Source organism: Pangasianodon hypophthalmus, chromosome 16 (genome assembly GCF_027358585.1).
Source record: "Pangasianodon hypophthalmus isolate fPanHyp1 chromosome 16, fPanHyp1.pri, whole genome shotgun sequence".
NCBI lineage: Eukaryota > Metazoa > Chordata > Actinopteri > Siluriformes > Pangasiidae > Pangasianodon > Pangasianodon hypophthalmus.
The window spans coordinates 9,731,655-9,742,489 of NC_069725.1; positions in this window are offsets into that span (position 1 = coordinate 9,731,655).

The following is a 10,835-nucleotide window of genomic DNA, read 5'->3' on the forward strand; positions in this document are numbered from 1 at the left end:
GATCCGGCTATTAGACGTCATACATCTGAAGCTGTGATTGGATGGATGGGAGGCGTGTCGACAATCAAGAGCGCGGTGATTGGCTGCACGTACTCTAAGCAGGTGACGCATTTTCATGCAGTTCTTTCTGAGATGTTTCATATTTGCCACTTATATATAAACATTGTAATTATTTAACTATAGGAAAAAAAATGACTTAGCAAAAATTGAGATATATTTAGAGCACAATAAGATTAGTTCAAAACTTTGTATAGGGAAAACTAAGACCCCCCCCCCCCCCCTTTTTTTTTTTACCAAAGAAATCTATAAAATTAACTATGAATTACTTTGAATTGTGTGTTTTTATTAAGCTATCATTCTATGCTGCATATATTTCATTAAAAATTATTTTTACATCATACCCAAGTTTTTAAGGGCCAGATGTGCCTAACTTCAGTTTTGGTTTGAACTAATAAACCGAACATCTGTCTCTCCACAAACATCTGTCTCTTTGCTGAAATATATATATATATATATTTTATCTACTATGTTAAAATGGGCCAGCAGCTATGTTATAAAATACTAATTTCTGTTATAGAGGCCATAAAATATTGATCATGACACACTACATCTCTGTTATGAACTTATGAGCATGTCATTGGCCATGTCAGGACACTCACTATGCAGTTTTTTTTTTTTACTAGTCTCCAAAAAGGCAACACTCACACTTTAGCAATCTCAGATTAATCAGATCTCTTGCTACATGTTATAGCCACATGGAATATGGAATTCTTTTTAATAGCTAGATAGACAGTTAAAACAATTAAAGAAGTCACCCCAGCCTTATCACACTCATTCCATCTGAATTTCCATTATGTCAATAATGAGTCAGAAAATAGCTAAATATGAAGTTATTGTACATCTTCTTATAGACTCAAAATTAAACATCTAAAATAGACTGTGCAATGCTGAAGTCTCAAAGAGATATGTGAAACATACGGAATAGATTTCATTTCATTGTGAATGCCACTGTGGACAGTGTGACCGATAAAAATAAGAGGCAGTCAATAAAGCCTAGTCGCAGTGCTCAGTTTGATTGATTTCTAATATGGAAATAGCCTAGTTAACAGCATGGCATGTTAATACCAACTCTAACTCCAGTGCACAGTCTATGTTTGTATGTATGCACTGTCTAAAAGCACTAAACACTCACAACTTATATGTATCCAATTAGTAAAGTCTTAATATTGAGGCTTTAAGTACACTTTTAGCTATATTCAAAATGTATGTTTTATAATGGGTAGCTGTGAAGATGTTATTGTCACAGTATCCTAATGCAACATCCTAAACCTTTGTTCACTGCTGCAGGGGTGAATCCTGTGAAATTCTAAACATAAATAAAGAAGATTTTGTTCTTTTGTATGGTTCAGGAAAATACGTATGTACCTTCACCAAACAAAAGTGAGAGGAAAACCCTTTTGGTTCCGCACGATTAAATCAGTTTTCTTTGAAAATCATTGTAAACAAAAACAGACCCTTATAAATCAAAGTCTGGGTGGACTGGGTGGGTTTAAAGAGGCTGGTATTGTTCAATGATTCAAAGAACCAATGGTTCCTAAAAAAAGTTTTAGATTCTGATTTACTATGAATTTCAACCTTCTTTTCCAAAAAATATTTACACTCATTCAGAATAGTACTGTGTCTTCAAAAACTCCTCTTTTCATAATGTTATCTTGTTTCTTTGTCATCTACGCATAAAATAAGAGATTTTAGATTGGATCTGTTATGTTATGTCAGATTGGATCTGTTACATATGTATATATACACTGTTAATACATCATTTTACAATAATTATACATTTTTTGTAATTATCTTAGTACTTATCTATAATTAGTTTTTAATGATAGTCATAAAGTTGATGCAAGCTTCAAGAGCTTGCCTTTGTTCCTTTAGCCTTGTTCTTATTATTCTTACAGCTTTATTCTTTTCTTTTATAGGTATGCATTACTGTGCCTTTCTGACTTTATTGCTATCTTAAATCCTTGTGGACAAATATCCGGGAGCAGGATGTTGCAGAAATTAATTTTTAAGTATTTGCAATCCAACATGATCTCAAGAGACATCAGTACCTTTTGAAAACATTGAAGAAACCTAGACAGAGCATTCCACAGGCCTTAGAACAAGATTAAAAAAAAATATGAACATGTTCTGGACTTAAAGTTACACACACTAGAGACAAAGTTTTCCAGATGGATTGATGTGACAATAAAACATCCTTTGATTTCCCAGCAGAGCAGACGAGGTTTCTAATCTACTGCAGTGTCAAACGAATATCTCTTCCTGAAAGCACTGGCTATTTTTAAACTTATCAATGGCTGTAATTACTGTGCCATAGTCTAGGTGTCAACACTACTGCCACTGAGTTATTAACACTAAACAGACCTAAAGGGAAAAGGTCGTGCTCTGTTTTAAGATCAGAGCAAGAGAGTGTACTCTGTGACTAAAATCAGATGGCAACCTTTTGCTTTTTAAAGGTTGGATCAATAAAATGAGACATCTAGTCTCTGTAAAAGAAAAAATACACCACATGCCTTGGTATGTAGCTGATGGTTGCCTTACACTCCTGAAGGATGAGTATGCGTAGGGACGTGACTCAGTAATCTGCATGGTCATGTGACTCGAGTAGCAGCGTCTCCTGGAACGTGCTTGTCTGCACTCCCCACACTGACTCACCTTGATATGACTGGAAACTCATCTCATCTCATTTTGGTTTTGCGCGAGGATGAAATAACTGAGCTGTCATTAGGAGAGAGCATGCAGCCGAGGTGGTGCGATGTGATGCAGCCTATACTTCAAGTAGCCTGCTCTATATAATCCCTAAATGGATTTTAAATATAAAGAAACAGGCAAAACACTGAATAACAATTTACCCAATATGAATCATTTTACACACTGGTCAGTCTGAAAACGTTAAAATCATTTTCTTCAGTGTTGACACTTCCTGAAAGAAATCTTTGTCTTAGGATGTAGAGCTGAGGCAATCGCACACATTAAACAGAGGCACCAGTGTTTGAGTGGAAAGTAGATGGGTACATCAGAATGTGACCAATCTAAACAAACTACATCATCATCCCCTCACATCCCCATCTCTTTTGTCTCTTTGACCCAGGCTTTTAAGTTCATGGCATATAGCAAAGGACATCTTCACAGAGTTTGATTAATCAAACTCTCCATGCACTGGAATTGGGACACTGTCAGACTGAGAGGTCCAGTACAGCTATGAGGACAGTTTTCCCTTTGGGGGATCCAGCACCCTTTTATTCAAATGGTCTAATTAAGAAGTGTTGGCTTCAGTCTCCATCTCAAACTAGGTGAAACAGACAATGAGCCCATCACATAGCATTAATCTGAAGCCTGGACTGAAAGGTTCTGTGCAGTGGGCATGAGCTCTGTCATGGAGAGCAGAACACTGCCACTCTGTTCAGGTACTGGCTCAGCATGAGCAGCAGGGTTGCCAAGTCTCAGCAAAACTTCCAGCTCAACTACATCGAGTTTTTGTGTGGGGAAACAAGTTCACCGTGTTGTGCACAATTTTTTGATTTCCAATATCTGCAATATGCCTTTGTGTCATTGCTTATTACAAAAATTATCAATTCCATAATCTCAATTTCCCTTTCCCAATCTTTGCTATATGTCTTATGACAGAAATGGTGTGAATATACACATCCCTTTGCAGAAATAGATTAGAATTAATTCAGATTAATTTGCTTTAAATAAGATCTTGACAGCCACAGACTATTTTCAAAATAGCCCCAAAAATACCACTCATTAACTTGCTTTTTCCACACAGAACCTTGCTCCAGAATTAGCCCAATTTGGCAAACCTGCAAACCTGGCAACACTAATGAACAGCTAATATGCAATGACATAAAATGAAGTCAGAATGGACAAAAAATGCAGACAAATGAACCAAATGTAGATACATTAGCCATTAAATATATAACATAATTCATGTGTACAATAATATTTTGCCTATGGAATTGAGCTGTGGATAGATACATATACAGCTTGTTATTCCTGGACTTTCCACTGAAAGAACACATTAAGTCCAAGCTGACATGATTTGTTATTTATAAATGGACTTGTTTTTGAGTTATTGAGGTTTGGATTAAACCCATTCAATTCAAGTGACCAGAACTCAATAATAAATATAACTTTGAGCTTTATGTTATAGGATGTCTGTGTTACTACTGAGATAGTAGAGATAGCAGAAAATCTATCATAAACAATTTATATCATTTTATGTAATTATATATAGTATAATTAGTTTGTTGTGCATCATAGCAACACATTGTCCCAAATGTCTTTTACTGTTCAACGAGTGACATGCCACACTTTACAGGCCTTAAAGGATTATTCCAACAGATACCAGCTGTCATAAAGACCGCTTTTGTTGTTTTGATGTCAAGTAACACAAAATTTTGTTTTATTTTGTTTAATCATTCATTCATTTATTCATGACATACTGTTGTGATACACTGTGCTAATGGTCAACATTATGAAAACTGAATTACTGTACTTCTGATATGTCAGAGTTGCACAACAGTGTTGATGAGATATAAGTTTCCAAATGAGGTTAACTGGAAAGATCAGAAGTTGAGTAAAGGTTTTTACCGAGACAATCATTACACCATAACAACAGAATTATACACATTTTCACTGGTTGAGCTTCATAATTCTGCTTATAAATATTTCTTAGTAGTTATGGCAATGCCATAAGGCAATGGCAGAGTTTCTTGTATCTTCTTTAGTCATTTAAGTAACACAAGCCTCATAATTCTGTAAGTAAAATTTGTATTAATATTGTATTAACACTAATAATACTATGTATTAATGAGTTTGTAAATGTTTTCTCCGGCCCTTAATTGAAATAAAGTTCATTTCACTATTTGTATTTTTTATATATAAACAAACAGGTGTCATGACACTGTAATAATAGATTTAAATATACTTTGTTTGGCCCAGTAAGTAAACTGAAGTACTATTTATAAGGTTCTTATAAATATCTATAGCAATGCCATGAAACAGTAATACCAGTTTTGTGTATTCCCTCTGACTTGAGATTAGGGTGACTTTGGTGTTGACTTCTGAGAAATATCTATTCAAATAAGCCTTTATAAAAGATAAATGTTCATGCTGGGCTTATAAATGTTTCATGTAGCCCTTGCAAAATGTTACTAAAAATCCATTTCCTTTAAACATCCAGATCTGGAGTCTATCACAGGAACACTGGGTAAGAGGCAGAGACACACTCTGGATGGATGCCAGTCCATCACAGGGCATCATGCACACACCATCACACACTCAAAGGGGCAATTTAGACTAGCATGTCCACCTACTGGCATGTTTTTTGGAGATGGAGGGAAACTGAAGAACCCAGAGGAAACCCACATGGACATGGGAGGAACATGGAAAACCCCACACAGACAGTAACCTGAGCTCAGGACTGAACCTGAGACCCTGGAGCTGTGAGGCTGCAGTGCTACCTGCTGCACCACCGTGCCACCCCATGACATAACCAATATCAAAACATTCGCTCACACACAAACACACACACACACACACACACACACACGTGGTATACAGTATATGAAAGTTTCATGTAGCCCTATGAATACTGCCCTTAAGCAAAATGCTACTGAAAATCAGTAAAAATGAAACTCTAAATATCTGTTTTACTGTATATAAATAACCCATGGGTTGTGTTTTCTTGTTTAAAGAATTCATTCTGCATCTATGTGGTCTTGCCATTTTGGATACTCACATAATACATCTACACCAGGGAAAGATGCTGATAGAATCGGAAAGAAAGAGGATTGGAAAGAAAGAGGAATAGGGTTGATAATGGAAGAGAGAAAGAGAGATAAAAGCAGAGAAAGAGATTACTAAAACAACTTTAGGTTTTTTTTAGTGCTTAGAATATTAGAGAGAAAGAGAAGGAACTATAAGAGTAGCAACTGAACATACAGATGGACCCACTGACTTCTGAGTGTGAGCAAACTATAAAAGAGATTGCTGAAGCATTGCTGGTGTTGTTAAGCACTGTGTATGTGACTTACATCACATGACATTTTGTCCAAGTAATACCACTAATCCTTTACTTCATTCTTGCATGAAAAATGTGTCCTACTTCTACACTGTAAGGTGGGATGAACACCAATGCGATTAGACAGATAAGAGGGAACACAAGGGGAACCATAGAATGATGGGAAAAGTTCATAAAAGAGAACAATAATCAAAAGCCTGTCTAGTACAAGTCAAGATGACGCATCTCAGAAAGTATTGGAATGTACCAAGAATGAAAACAAGACCTGCAGATGAAGTAAACTGTTTCGCAGCGGACATACGTAGTAAGGGAGGAGCACCTTCCTGCTTCTCTATTGTGAATGAGACGTGTCCACACACCCGGCTAGGTGCCTTATTTGACTTATATAGAATAATGTTATTGTTATGAACCCTGCTGAGACGGAGGATGCAGCACGAAGCAGCACAAACAGGAGCAGGACTCCTCATGAGTCTAGGGACTTGCTGCTGACACACTTCAGCATCCCCTAGTGGACTATCACACAACGTTAGCGAAAGATGCCGCAAAAGTCTACATGTAGACAGCTAGATCATTGAACAACTGAAAATCAAATCCATTCCATGAGTAACATACAGATGCAAGAACAGGGTACAAGCAAGTATTAAAATGCACGTGTTGTCTCAAGGCTTGAATTCTGAATGAATCCTGGGAACTTTATGTTGCTCATAGCATTGTTTCCCATCCTCTGTCTCTTAGACTAGGGGTTCTGAGACGTTTTGCAGCCAGGGACCTCTTTAACTGTAAAATATATTCAGTACATATTTATTTTACGAACAGAATCCAACTATTCAAATATGGGGCTCATGAATTAAATCTGTGCAATTATATTCAGGCTATTTATTACAGCCATTCACAATATACATTTGTTAAATTTTTAATTTTTGATCCCAACAACACCAGGCTGCTGTAAAGAGGTGATTCCAGGAACCCTAAGCAGTCAACATGCCTGATGCTGACTTTAGGGAACCATTCATCCAGATGAATAAAAATTGGCCTTGGTATATGGGGTCCAGTTTATTAACCTACCTGGGGCATGAATATTTCTACAGGGGCCCCTGGTCTGAGGAATTAGTGTTCTTAAATGTTTGGTTGGTGTGTTGTGCGCTGAGACAAAGCAATATTTTGTGGAATGTGGAAAACCCTGAGAACTAGGTTTGGGAAACTGTCACACAGATGATACTATATTAAATATTTAATATGTTATGTTGCCCCTAGTGGACAAATAAGTGATAACAACTACACTTAACTGAATAGAGACGCATTTCAGATGTCCTGACTAGTTTCAAATTTACTCTGTATGTTAATGTATATTATATTACAATATAAATATTACTATATTACAATATAATTACAATATTACAGTACAATATTATTTAATTATTTATACATAATTTTATTATTTACAATACAATATTATTTATATGCACAGTGGGGTTCACAAGCTCACTAGTGAAAATGCTTCTGTTTGGCATTCTTTTTCATTTTATCGCAAAGCATTTTATTACAGATGACATAATCAGCAATAACTTGAGTGAAAAATAAATCTTAAAAATATTTACATAAATTTCATAATTTCTTAGTATTTGGTAGGAAGGGAAGAGACTCTCGGTCAATCTGACCTTTTGTACAAAGGAGTTTACATGGACAATATGGACAATAGCACAAATTTGTTACATTTAAATAGACAAGAAATTGTGCAACATCTTGAATATTAAATAGTCAAGACTTTCACATTTCCCTTTTTTGTTTTAGAATTTTCAAAATTTCTGTTTATTTCCAGTTTTAAATTTTAAAAAACCCAGCTTTTCAATGCAGTCTCAGACTTTTGGACCCTACTGCATGTCAGGATTAATACACAGATTTCTATTTAAAATAATCTCCAGTATGTAGCTATAAGACACAGTCTATATCTAGTGAAAAAAGACATAAGAGTTTAGATGAGCACGGATAATGAGCGCAGCATGACCAGTACAATCACCAGAAACATTTTTCTAATGATCTTAATCATCCATAAAACCAACTCGCAAATTCGTTCTTTTAAGAATGTTTAAAACAAATGTTATATTATACACTTGAACAATTTATTTAAATTAATGTCAATGTTTTTATAAGTGTCTGAGTTACTTGATTTTGTACTTGATTAATATGCTTAAATATAATACAAGCCAGTGAAAATAGGACTGCTATTTGTTTATGGAAACGTCAGAGATTTCTACCCATAATCCAACCCAAAGTAACCCAACAGGCAGAAAATCACCCAACACACCATAACCTACATAGATGTATTTGTGTTTGCTGTTTAATGTTTTCTGGTGCTAACAAATTTATTAGTCTCATGTCATATTGACCTACTGACTAAACAATATTCCACAGATTCTGCCAATTATTTGTCTGTCACCATGGACTCCGTATAAAGACTCAGTGTTTAATACATAGCCAAAGCCATTTAGTTTTTTATCACCATATTAAATCATAGGCAAGCAAGAATAAATTAGTGACTTTCCCAGGAACACACAATTGACCCGTGCCCTGGCCATGTGCTCCAGCAAGCACACGTGTGTAAAACATGCTGTAATGGCCTGCTTTCAGAAAATTCTCTTCTCCTGTACAATAGTACCTCCTAGCTACACGCTTTCACAGAGACGATATGAAATAAAATAAGGAAGAAAGCACAACAGGGTGTGCTGTTATAGGAAAATATCACAGATAGTGTGAGGTGGTCCAGTGTAAAGTGGAGTTACTGTTACCACCCCAAAGTTGGTTATTTTCCAATGACAACGATTTTTCACTTTTTTCACTTTTGAACTATATACCACAAATAAACTCATTAACCACATAGCAACTATAAGCAATCTGTCCAGCCTCTCTTTTTTCTCCCTCCCTTGAAGTTAATAAAACAAACATCCCAGGTCGTCATGTTACAGAGAATCTGGACTCTTACAAAGTGTTGGCACTGAAGATTCCTTCCGTTAATGTTAAATAAATGTCTCCTTACAGAAAAGGTCCATCATATCAACAGTTTTCTTTGTTAAATAACACTTTATTATTAGCCTTAGATTATATGGAAAATCTGCTATTCAGGTGAGTGAGCTAATATTGCAGAATTGATCATGTAATAGAACAAGTGCATTTGTGATTTGAATTACAGCCAGCAATACTGTCAGAGCTGTACTGCCAATCAACACCTTCTGACCAATCAGATTCGAGAATGCAACAGCACTGTGGTATACGAAAACTAAAGAAAGCTAAAGCTGTGATATATGTGACAATACAAACAGGAAGTTCGAGTAGATGTTTATGTTTTAGTGACTGTTAAGTGTCTGTTTGCTCTCTCTCTCTCTCTCTCTCTCCTTATCATGTTTAATCAAATTGCAAATTGGAGTAAGTAAACTGCTTGTTATTAATCCATTGCCCATATTGATGGTTTTCTTCTCTAATACACCAGATTAAACTCTAATTATCTAAGATCAGAAGTGGAAAAATAAAAATCCTAGCAGATCACAGTAAGCCCAGCAGTGGAAATAAAATCTGTTATCTAAACAATAAAAAAAGCATAGTATTAACCCACAAAAAATAATAATAATAAAGCAAGAGTCACAAATATCTATCAGTGTCGTCTCGTTTTCCCTTCAGCTCAAAATTTTCATGTCACAGGCAATCAACTTGCCAGTAATCCCTGAGGAGCCTTTGCTATGACCCTGAGTAAAGGACAGAAATAGGATAACTGTCTCCAGAGAGAGAAAAGTGAAGCTGAGACAAGCTTTATTGTATTAACACAAGCGCCTCTGTTTAACCCCAGTCCTTTGCTGACCTTTTTTTGATTTATGTGCAATGAGCCACTTAAATGCAAACAGCTGGGAACAAACTCCTGCCCTGTCATGGCTCACGCTGCAGAATCAGACAGCAAATCAACAGGCTCTACTCAACACCCATGTACATTATACATACTTATTCGCATGATTTGTATATTGCACCAGGGAAGGAACACTTGGGTTAAATGTTTTGTTATAGGTCAGCACTTCTAATAAGAGCTTTAAGTACATCCTGCTTACCATCTGGCCAACATGACAATTACTCTGTGTGTCATTTGTTTTGAAAGGTCCACACGGTAGCACTGTTGACATACACATAATGGACCTTCTGCGTCACTGACAGGGCCACACAACAAAGACTTTCCAATTAGCCTGTTTCAGTAAGTGCAGTGGCACACCTCCTCTTCTACTAAAATGACCAAGCTGAAGCTGTAGCAAGTCCAGAAAACTAAATTTTAAAAAAAAAAAAAAAAAAAAAAAAAAAAAATATATACTTATTTAAGGCATGCCCATATCCATTATTAAAATATTTAATTAAATTTCTCTGCATTTACATAAGTGATAACCTCAGCTGGACAGCACAGAGTAATAATAAAGAAAAAAGCCCAAACAAGACTGGGTCCTTGAATAACTTCAGAAATGTAGAGTAAGAAACTGTATACTGTCAGAAATAAAGTGTACTACACCATAACCTTCCTTTTTGTACCATTAATTGTATCTTTCACCTGAAACTGTGGGCATAGTGTATATTTAAAAATGATTTAAGGTCCATAATTGGACCATAATTACAGTTTAGAGTAGAGCATAAAATGTTCTCAACATGCACCTTTCTTGGAAAAAGATGCTAAGGTCCAAAAGTTGCACACTTGAGCGACAAGCAACAAGGAATGGTACAGTTT